This window comes from Salvelinus sp. IW2-2015, unplaced genomic scaffold (genome assembly GCF_002910315.2).
Source record: "Salvelinus sp. IW2-2015 unplaced genomic scaffold, ASM291031v2 Un_scaffold2896, whole genome shotgun sequence".
Classification (NCBI taxonomy): domain Eukaryota; kingdom Metazoa; phylum Chordata; class Actinopteri; order Salmoniformes; family Salmonidae; genus Salvelinus; species Salvelinus sp. IW2-2015.
Genome location: NW_019944195.1, coordinates 98,739 through 108,942, shown reverse-complemented (window position 1 = coordinate 108,942; position 10,204 = coordinate 98,739). Strand labels below are relative to the sequence as shown.

Genomic DNA, 10,204 nt, shown 5'->3' with positions numbered 1-10,204 from the left:
AAAATGGAAGAAGTTCAAGATGACGGTCAATCACCCTCGGTCTGGGGCTCCATGCAAGATCTCACCTCGTGGGGCATCAATGATCATGAGGAAGGTGAGGGATCAGCCCAGAACTACACGGCAGGACCTGGTCAATGACCTGAAGAGAGCTGGGACCACAGTCTCAAAGAAAACCATTAGTAACACATTACGCCGTCATGGATTAAAATACTGCAGCGCACGCAAGGTCCCCCTGCTCAAGCCAGCGCATGTCCAGCGCCGTCTGAAGTTTGCCAATGACCATCTGGATGATCCAGAGGAGGAATGGGAGAAGGTCATGTGGTCTGATGAGACAAAAATAGAGCTTTTTGGTCTAAACTCCACTCGCCGTGTTTGGAGGAAGAAGAAGGATGAGTACAGCCCCAAGAACACCATCCCAATCGTGAAGCATGGAGGTGGAAACATCATTCTTTGGGGATGCTTTTCTGCAAAGGGGACAGGACGACTGCACCGTATTGAGGAGGATGGATGGGGCCATGTATCGCGAGATCTTGGCCAACAACCTCCTTCCCTCAGTAAGAGCATTGAAGATGGGTCGTGGCTGGGTCTTCCAGCATGACAACGACCCGCAACACACAGCCAGGGCAACTAAGGAGTGGCTCCGTAAGAAGCACTCAAGGTCCCGGAGTGGCCTAGCCAGTCTCCAGACCTGAACCCAATAGAAAATCTTTGGAGGGAGCTGAAAGTCCGTATTGCCCAGCGACAGCCCGAAACCTGAAGGATCTGGAGAAGGTCTGTATGGAGGATGGGCCAAAATCCGCCTGCAGTGTGTGCAAACCTGGTCAAGAACTACAGGAAACGTATGATCTCTGTAATTGCAAACAAAGGTTTCTGTACTAAATATTAAGTTCTGCTTTTCTGATGTATCAAATACTTATGTCATGCAATAAAATGCTAATTAATTACTTAAAAATCATACAATGTGATTTTCTGGATTTTTGTTTTAGATTCCGTCTCTCACAGTTGAAGTGTACCTATGATAAAAATGACAGACCTCTACATGCTTTGTAAGTAGGAAAACCTGCAAAATCGGCAGTGTATCAAATACTTGTTCTCCCCACTGTATATGGGGATTAAACCATCCCAACTCCGCAGATTTTGCTGCAAAGAGACAGAATCATTAGTCATATGTTTTGGGACTGTTGTGACGACCCTCCCACTCTGTCTGCCAAATTATTTTCTCTCTTGCTCTTGTTTTCCTTAATAGGATGTCGGTGGGCGGAGCTGAGAGGGTTGTCAGGAAATGGAACACACCTGGGCTCGGGTGTGTCCTGGGGATGAATACACCTTCCCCATTACATCGAGAAGACTCTCCACCTAGTCACACTTTCGGTTTTTGGAATTGCATTTTGGGGCTTCTTTGTGTAATTTGTTATGATTTGTTTTGGCACCTCTCAACACCCCTCATTATCACCATCTGCAGTCATTTAACTTCATTTAATAAATATATTTTGTTTATTTCTTTATCTCTGCATTGTCTCCCTCTTTGTTTTGGGCTATGAGCCAGTTCGTAACACTGTCCATATGTGGCATGCTTTTGGTAAAGGTTCAGAATGGCTGACTCTGCAAATAGCACTGCTGGGTGATAAAAAAAATCATAGTCAATCAATCAATAATATAATAAAACTCTTAGCAAAAATGTTTATCTTTAATTTACAATCTGTAGAAACAGAATTGAAGCACATTTAACCCTTTAATTTTCTCCAGGGCACCGTACTACTACGGCTGACCCTGTACAACAACACATTACACTGACCCTGTAAAACAACACATTACACTGACCCTGTACAACAACACATTACACTGAACCTGTACAACAACACATTACACTGACCCTGTAAAACAACACATTACACTGACCCTGTACAACACAACACATTACACTGAACCTGTACAACAACACATTACACTGACCCTGTAAAACAACACATTACACTGACCCTGTACAACAACACATTACACTGACCCTGTACAACAACACATTTCACTGCAGCTATCGTACTTCTATGGCTGACCCTGTAAAACAAACACATTACACTGCAGCTATCGTACTTCTACGGCTGACCCTGTAAAACAACACATTACACTGACCCTGTACACAACACACATTACACTGACCCTGTACAACAACACATTACACTGACCCTGTACAACAACACATTTCACTGCAGCTATCGTACTTCTATGGCTGACCCTGTAAAACAACACATTACACTGCAGCTATCGTACTTCTACGGCTGACCCTGTAAAACAACACATTTTCACCTAAGAAGGAAGTGTTCTTGGTGTGGGGGCGTGTCCCAGCCAGGTCGGCCTCCTGCTGGGAGCGAATCACGTTGTAGACGTCAGGCGGCTGGGCTTGGCTTGGACAGGACCCTGGGTCGCTAGGACACACCTCTGTCTGCTGCTCACGCCGCTTCCTTCTACACACAGAGACAAACTATGAGCATCTGGAATAAACAGACAGTCACTAAATCAGTCAATGCATTATTCTCAATCTGGTAGTATGAATGCTATCTATACTACCAGTCCCTCCTGCAGCAAAGCACCCCTACAACATGATGCTGTCACCGCCGTGCTTCACGGTTGGGATGGTGTTCTTCGGCTTGCAAGCCTCCCCCTTTTTCCTCCAAACATAATGAATGCTATCTATACTACCAGTCTATCTCATGCTAGTTAGTAGTTGCCCCTCACCGTCGAGCCAGCAGCTTGAAGCAGAAGACCACAGTTGCTATTAGTAACACCATCAACAACGGGATGGTGGGCAGAACTATGTAAACCATGTTCAGAGCTGAAACAGACACACACAGTTCAGAGACATGCAACATAAAACACACACGGTAAGAAGTTGAGGGTAATAATAGGTTAGAGCTCAGGGTACCTGGGGTCTGTCTCTTCTCTTCAGTGTCAAAGGTCGTGGGCAGGGGTGACAGAGACAGGGGAGGAGCCTCTGTAGACAGGAACATTAATGTTCATTAATTTAGCTGAATCTATCTATACATAGTCATTTAGTTATATCTATCTATACTCATAGTCATTTAGTTATATCTATCTATACTCATAGTCATTTAGTTATATCTCTCTATACTCATAAAGTTGAAGTTGGAAGTTTACATACACCTTAGCCAAATACATTTAAACTCAGTTTTTCACAATACTGGACATTTAGACCTAGTAAAAGTTCCCTGTCTTAGGTCAATTAGGATAAACACTTTATTTTGAAGATGTGAAATGTAGTAGAGAGAATTATTTATTTCAGCTTTTATTTCTTTCATCACATTCCCAGTGGGTCAGAAGTTTACATACACTCAATTAGTATTTGGTAGCATTGCCTTTAAATTGTTTAAATTGGGTCAAACATTTCAGGTAGCCTTCCACAAGCTTCCCACAATAAGTTGGGTAAATTTTGACCCATTCCTCTTGACAGAGCTGGTGTAACTGAGTCAGGTTTGTAGGCCTTCTTGCTCGCACACGCTTTTTCAGTTCTACCCACAATTTTTATAGGATTGAGGTCAGAGCTTTGTGATGGCCACTCCAATACCTAGATACTTTTGTACCTGTTTCCTCCAAATCTTCACAAGGTCCTTTGCTGTTGTTCTGAGATTGATTTGCACTTTTCACACCAAAGTACGTTCATCTCTAGAGACAGAACACGTCTCCTTCGAGCGGTATGGCGGCTGCGTGGTCCATGGTGTTTATACTTGCGTACTATTGTTTGTACAGATGAACGTGTACCTTCAGGCGTTGGAAATTGCTCCTAAGGATGAACCAGACTTGTGGAGGTTTAACAATTTTTTGTAGGTCTTGGCTGATTTCTTTTGATTTTCCCATGATGTCAAGCAAAGAGACACTGAGTTTGAAGATAGGCCTTGAAATACATCCACAGGTACACACCTAATTGACTCAAATGATGTCAAGTAGCCTATCAGAAGCTTCTAATGACATGACATAATTTTCTGGAATTTTCCAAGCTGTTTAAAGGCACAGTCAACTTAGTGTATGTAAACTTGTACACTTCTGACCATTGTGATACAAATAATTATAAGTGAAATAATCTGTCTGTAAACATTGCTGGACAAATTACTTGTGTCATGCACAAAGTAGATGTCCTAACCGACTTGACAAAACTATAGTTTGTTAACAAAGAAATTTGTGGAGTGGTTGAAAAGATTTGTTTTAATGACTCCAACCTAAGTGTATGTAAAGTTTCTGGAATTCAACAGTATATACATAGTAATTTTAGTTATATCATATCTATACTCAGTCAAGTTATATAATCTATACTCATATATACATAGTAATTAGTTATATATATCTATACTCATATATACATAGTCATTTATTTATATCTATCTATACTCATTTATACATAGTAATTTAGTTTATATAATCTATACTCATATATACATGGTCATTTAGTTATATCTATCTATACTCATATATACACAGGCATTTAGTTATATCTATCTATACTCATATATACATAGTCATTTAGTTATATCTATCTATACTCATATATACATAGTCATTTAGTTATATCTATCTATAACTCATAGTCATTTAGTTATATCTATCTATACTCATAGTCATTTAGTTATGTCTATCTATACTCATAGTCATTTAGTTATATCTATCTATACTCAGTCATTTAGTTATATCTATCTATACTATAGTCATTTAGTTATATCTATCTATACTCATAGTCATTTAGTTATATCTATCTATACTCATAGTCATTTAGTTATATCTATCTATACGCATAGTCATTTAGTTATGTCTATCTATACTCATAGTCATTTAGTTATATCTATCTATACTCATATCATTTAGTTACTATCTATAGTCATAGTCTTTATTATATCTATCTATACTCATAGCATTTAGTTATATTATATCTATACTCATAGTCATTTAGTTATAATTATATATACTCATAGTCATTTAGTTATATCTATCTATACTCATAGTCATTTAGTTATATCTATCTAACTCAGTTCATTTAGTTAATCTATCTATACTCATAGTCATTTAGTTATGTCTATCTATACTCATAGTCATTTAGTTATATCTATCTAAAGTCATAGTCATTTAGTTATATCTATCTATACTCATAGTCATTTAGTTATATCTATCTATAGTCATAGTCATTTAGTTATATTCTATCTATAGTCATAGTCATTAGTTTATATCTATCTATACTCATAGTCATTTAGTTATATCTATCTATACTCATAGTCATTTAGTTATATCTATCTATACTCAGTCATTTAGTATTATTCTATCTATACTCATAGTCATTTAGTTATGTCTAATCTATACTCATAGTCATTTAGTTATATCTATCTATAGTCATAGTCATTTAGTTCATTATCTATCATAACTCATAGTCATTTAGTTATATCTATCTATAGTCATAGTTCATTTAGTTATATCTATCTATAGTCATAGTCATTTAGTTATATCTATCTATAGTCATAGTCATTTAGTTAATCTATCTATACTCATAGTCATTTAGTTATATCTATCTATTACTCATAGTCTTTAGTTATATCTATCTATACTCATAGTCATTTAGTTATATCTATCTATACTCATAGTCATTTAGTATATCTATCTATACTCATAGTCATTTAGTTATATCTCTCTATACTCATAGTCATTAGTTATATCTATCTATACTCATAGTCATTTAGTTATATATATCTATACTCATAGTCATTTAGTTATATATAATCTATACTCATAGTCATTTAGTTATATATATCTATACTCATAGTCCATTTGTATTATATCTATACTCATATCATTAGATATATCTTACTCATAGTCATTTAGTTATGTCTATATATAGACATAATGGTGTAGGGCTGTTTCATGTTTCGGGCCCCTTAGTTTCAGGGAAATTGTAATTCTACAGCAATGACATTCTAGACGACTTTGTGGCAACAGTTTCCTGTTTCAGCATGACAATGCCCCTGTGCACAAAGCGAGGTCCATACAGAAATCGTTTGTCAAGATCGTGTGAAAAAACGTGACTGGCCTGCACAGAGCCCTGACCTCAGCCCAATAGAACACCTTGGGATGAATTGGAACGCCGACTGCGAGCCAGGCCTAATCGCCCAACATCAGTGCCCGACCTCACTATTGCTCTTGTGGCTGAATGGAAGCAAGTCCCGCAGCAATGTTCCAACATCTAGTGGAAAGCCTTCCCAGAAGAGTGGAGGCTGTTAAGCAGCAATGTTCCAACATCTAGTGGAAAGCCTTCCCAGAAGAGGGAGGCTGTTATAGCAGCAATGTTCCAACATCTAGTGGAAAGCCTTCCCTGAAGAGTGGAGGCTGTTATAGCAGCAATGTTCCAACATCAGTGGAAGAGCCTTCCCAGAAGAGTGGAGGCTTTATAGCAGCAATGTTCCAACATCTAGTGGAAAGCCTTCCCTGAAGAGTGGAGGCTGTTATAGCAGCAATGTTCCAACATCTAGTGGAAAGCCTTCCTAGAAGATGGAGGCTGTTATAGCAGCAATGTTCCAACATCTAGTGGAAAGCCTTCCCAGAAGAGTGGAGGCTGTTATATAGCAGAAAAGGGGGACCAACTCCATATTAATGCCCATGATTTTGCAATGAGATGTTCAACGAGCAGGTGCCACATACTTTTGGTCATGTAGTGTACCTATTAATATTCAGACCTCATTAATGCCATCATATATTCAGACACTCTTAATGCCATGATATTCAGACCTCATTAATACCATGAATTATGCAGACCCTATAAGTAGTGTTGTTACCTGGGTGTGCAGTGTTGGGGGAGGGTTCAGGAGCCTTCTCTGGAACACACACAATCAATCAGTTATAAAGCCCTTTTTACATGAGCAGATGTCTCAAAGTGCTATTCAACAACCCAACCTAAAGCCCCAAACAGCAGGCAATGCAGATGTAGAAGCACGGTGGCTCTTGGAAAAACTCCCAAGAAAGGAAGGAAACCTAGGAAGAAACCTAGAGAGGAACCAGGCTCTGAGGGTGACCAGTCCTCTACTGCTGTACTGGGTAGACCGCAGGACTGGGGAACCAGGCTCTGAGAGGGTGACCAGTCTCTATGGCTGTACTGGTAGACCAGAGAACCAGGCTCTGAGGGGTGACCAGTCCTACTAGCTGTACTGGGTAGAGAGGAACCAGGCTCTGAGGGGCGACCAGTCCTCTACTGGCTGTACTGGTAGACCAGAGGAACCAGGCTCTGAGGGGCGACCAGTCCTCTACTGGCTGTACTGGGTAGACCAGAGAACCAGGCTCTGAGGGCGACCAGTCCCTACTGCTTGTACTGGGTAGACCAGAGGAACCAGGCTCTGAGGGGTAACTGCTGTGTACTATCATCCGTGTGTGTGTGCTTTTACACCTGCATTGCTTGCTGTTTGGGATTTAGGCTGGGTTTCTGTGCAGCACTTTGAGATATCAGCTGATGTAAGAAGGGCTATATACAGTAAATACATTTAATTTGAGTGTGTGTGTGTTGTGTGTGTGGGTGTGTGTGTGTGTGTGTGTGTGTGGTGTGTGTGTGTGTGTTACCTGCAGTGTACTTGCAGATGAAATTGTTCTTTGTGTCACAGTTATCGTCGTTCCATTGGAACATTGAGAGTCCTCCGAAGCCGGGCGGGCGGACGGTTGGTGGTACATCACCACACACACCTCGTAACCACAGGAACGGCTCGTCCCAGTGCCAGTTCCTAACACACACACGCAGGAACAAACACACACAGTAACACACTCAGTAACACACACAGTAACAACAGTAACACACAAGTAACACACACAGTAACACACAGTAACACACAGGTAACACACACAGTAACACATCAGTAACACACACAGTAACACACAGTAACACACAGTAACACACACAGTAACACACACAGTAACACACCATAACACACACAGTAACAGACAGTAACACACCCGTAACACACACAGTAAACACACAGTAACACACAGTAACACACATTAACACACACAGTAACACACCATAACACACACAGTAACACACAGTAACACACAGTAACACACAGTAACACACAGTAACACACACAGTAACACACAGTAACAGACAGTAACAGACAGTAACACACAGTAACACACAGTAACACACAGTAACACACAGTAACACACAGTAACAGACAGTAACACACAATAACACACAGTAACAGACAGTAACACACAGTAACAGACAGTAACAGACAGTAACACACCGTAACAGACTAACACAGTAACACACAGTAACACACAGTAACACACACAGTAACACACAGTAACAAGACAAACAGACAGTAACAGACAGTAACACACAGTAACAACACAGTAACACACAGTAACAGACAGTAACACACAATAACACACAGTAAACAGACAGTAACACACAGTAACAGACAGTAACAGACAGTAACACACAGTAACAGACAGTAACAGACAGTAACACACAGTAACACACAGTAACACACAGTAACACACAGTAACACACAAACGTAAAGTTACACACCGCTATCTTTTTTATATTAACTATTCCATGTAAGCAGAGGAGGCGTGGCTTAACGCCGACCCAGCCGATGGAGGCGTGGCTTAAAGCAGACCCAGCGATGGAGGCGTGGCTAATAGCAGACTCACGTGAAGGAAGTGAAGTTTAATTGTATTTTTTATTTAACCTTTATTTAACTAGTCAAGTCAGTTAAGAACACATTATATTTACAATAATGGCCTACCAGAAGGCAAAAGATCTCCTGCGGGGACAGGGATGGCATTAAAAATCTAAATATAGGACAAAACACACATCACGACAAGAGAGACACCACAAACACTACATAAAGAGAGACCTAAGACAACAACATAACATGGCAGCAACACATGACAACACAGCATGGTAGCAACACAACATTGCAGCAGCTCAACATGGTAGCAGCACCAAAACATGGTACAAACATTATTTTTTATTTATTCACCTTTATTAACCAGGTAGGCTAGTTGAGTACAAGTTCTCATTTACAATTGCGACCTGGTCAAGAGAAAGCAAAGCAGTTCGACACATACAACAACACATAGTACACATGGAGTAAAACAACATATAGTCAATGATACAGTGAAAAATAAGTCTATATACAATATGAGCAAATGAGGTGAGATAAGGGAGGTAAAGCAAAAAAAAGGCCATGGTGGCGAAGTAAATACAACATAGCAAGTAAAACACTGGAATGGTAGATTTGCAGTGGAAGAATGTGCAAAGTAGAATAGAAATAATGGGGTGCAAAGGAGCAAAATGAATAAATAGATACAGTATGGGAAGAGGTAGTTGTTTGGCTAAATTATAGATGGGCTATGTACAGGTGCAGTAATCTGTGAGCTGCTCTGACAGCTGTGTGCTTAAAGCTAGTGAGGGAGATTAATGTTTCCAGTTCAGAGATTTTTGTAGTTAATCCAGTCATTGGCAGCAGAGAACTGGAAGGAGAGGCGGCAAAAGGAAGAATTGTTTTTGGGGGTGACCAGTGAGATATACCTGCTGGAGCACGTGCTACAGGTGGGTGCTGCTATGGTGACCAGCGAGCTGAGATAAGGGGGGACTTTACCTAGCAGGGTCTTGTAGATGACCTGGAGCCAGTGGGTTTTGGCGACGAGGATGAAGCGAGGGCCAGCCAACGAGAGCGTACAGGTCGCAGTGGTGGGAGTATATGGGGCTTTGGTGACAAAACGGATGGCACTGTGATAGACTGCATCCAATTTATTGAGTTGTTCTTATTGAGATGTTCTTATTCTCCATGGACTTTACAGTGTCCCAGAAGTTTTTTGAGTTTTGTGTGTAGGAAGCAAATTTCTGCTTGAAAAAGCTAGCCTTGGCTTTTCTAACTGCCTGTGTATATATGGTTTCTAGCTTCCCTGAAAAGTTGCATGCGCGGGGGCTATTCGATGCTAATGAGAACGCCACAGGATGTTTTTGTGCTGGTCAAGGGCAGTCAGGTCTGGAGAGAACCAAGGGCTATATCTGTTCCTGGTTCTAAATTTCTTGAATGGGGCATGCTTATTTAAGATGGTGAGGAAGGCATTAAAAAAAAATAAACAGGCATCCTCTACTGACGGGATGAGATCAATATCCTTCCAGGATACCTCGGCCAGGCGATAGAAAGGCCTGCTCGCA

The 10,204-nt window shown here is 40.5% G+C and overlaps 1 pseudogene; it reads right to left on the bottom strand.

Moving 5' to 3' along the window:
- LOC112074947 (layilin-like) overlaps window positions 1-10,204 on the bottom strand; it is a 21,306-nt pseudogene that overhangs the window by 6,732 nt on the left and 4,370 nt on the right.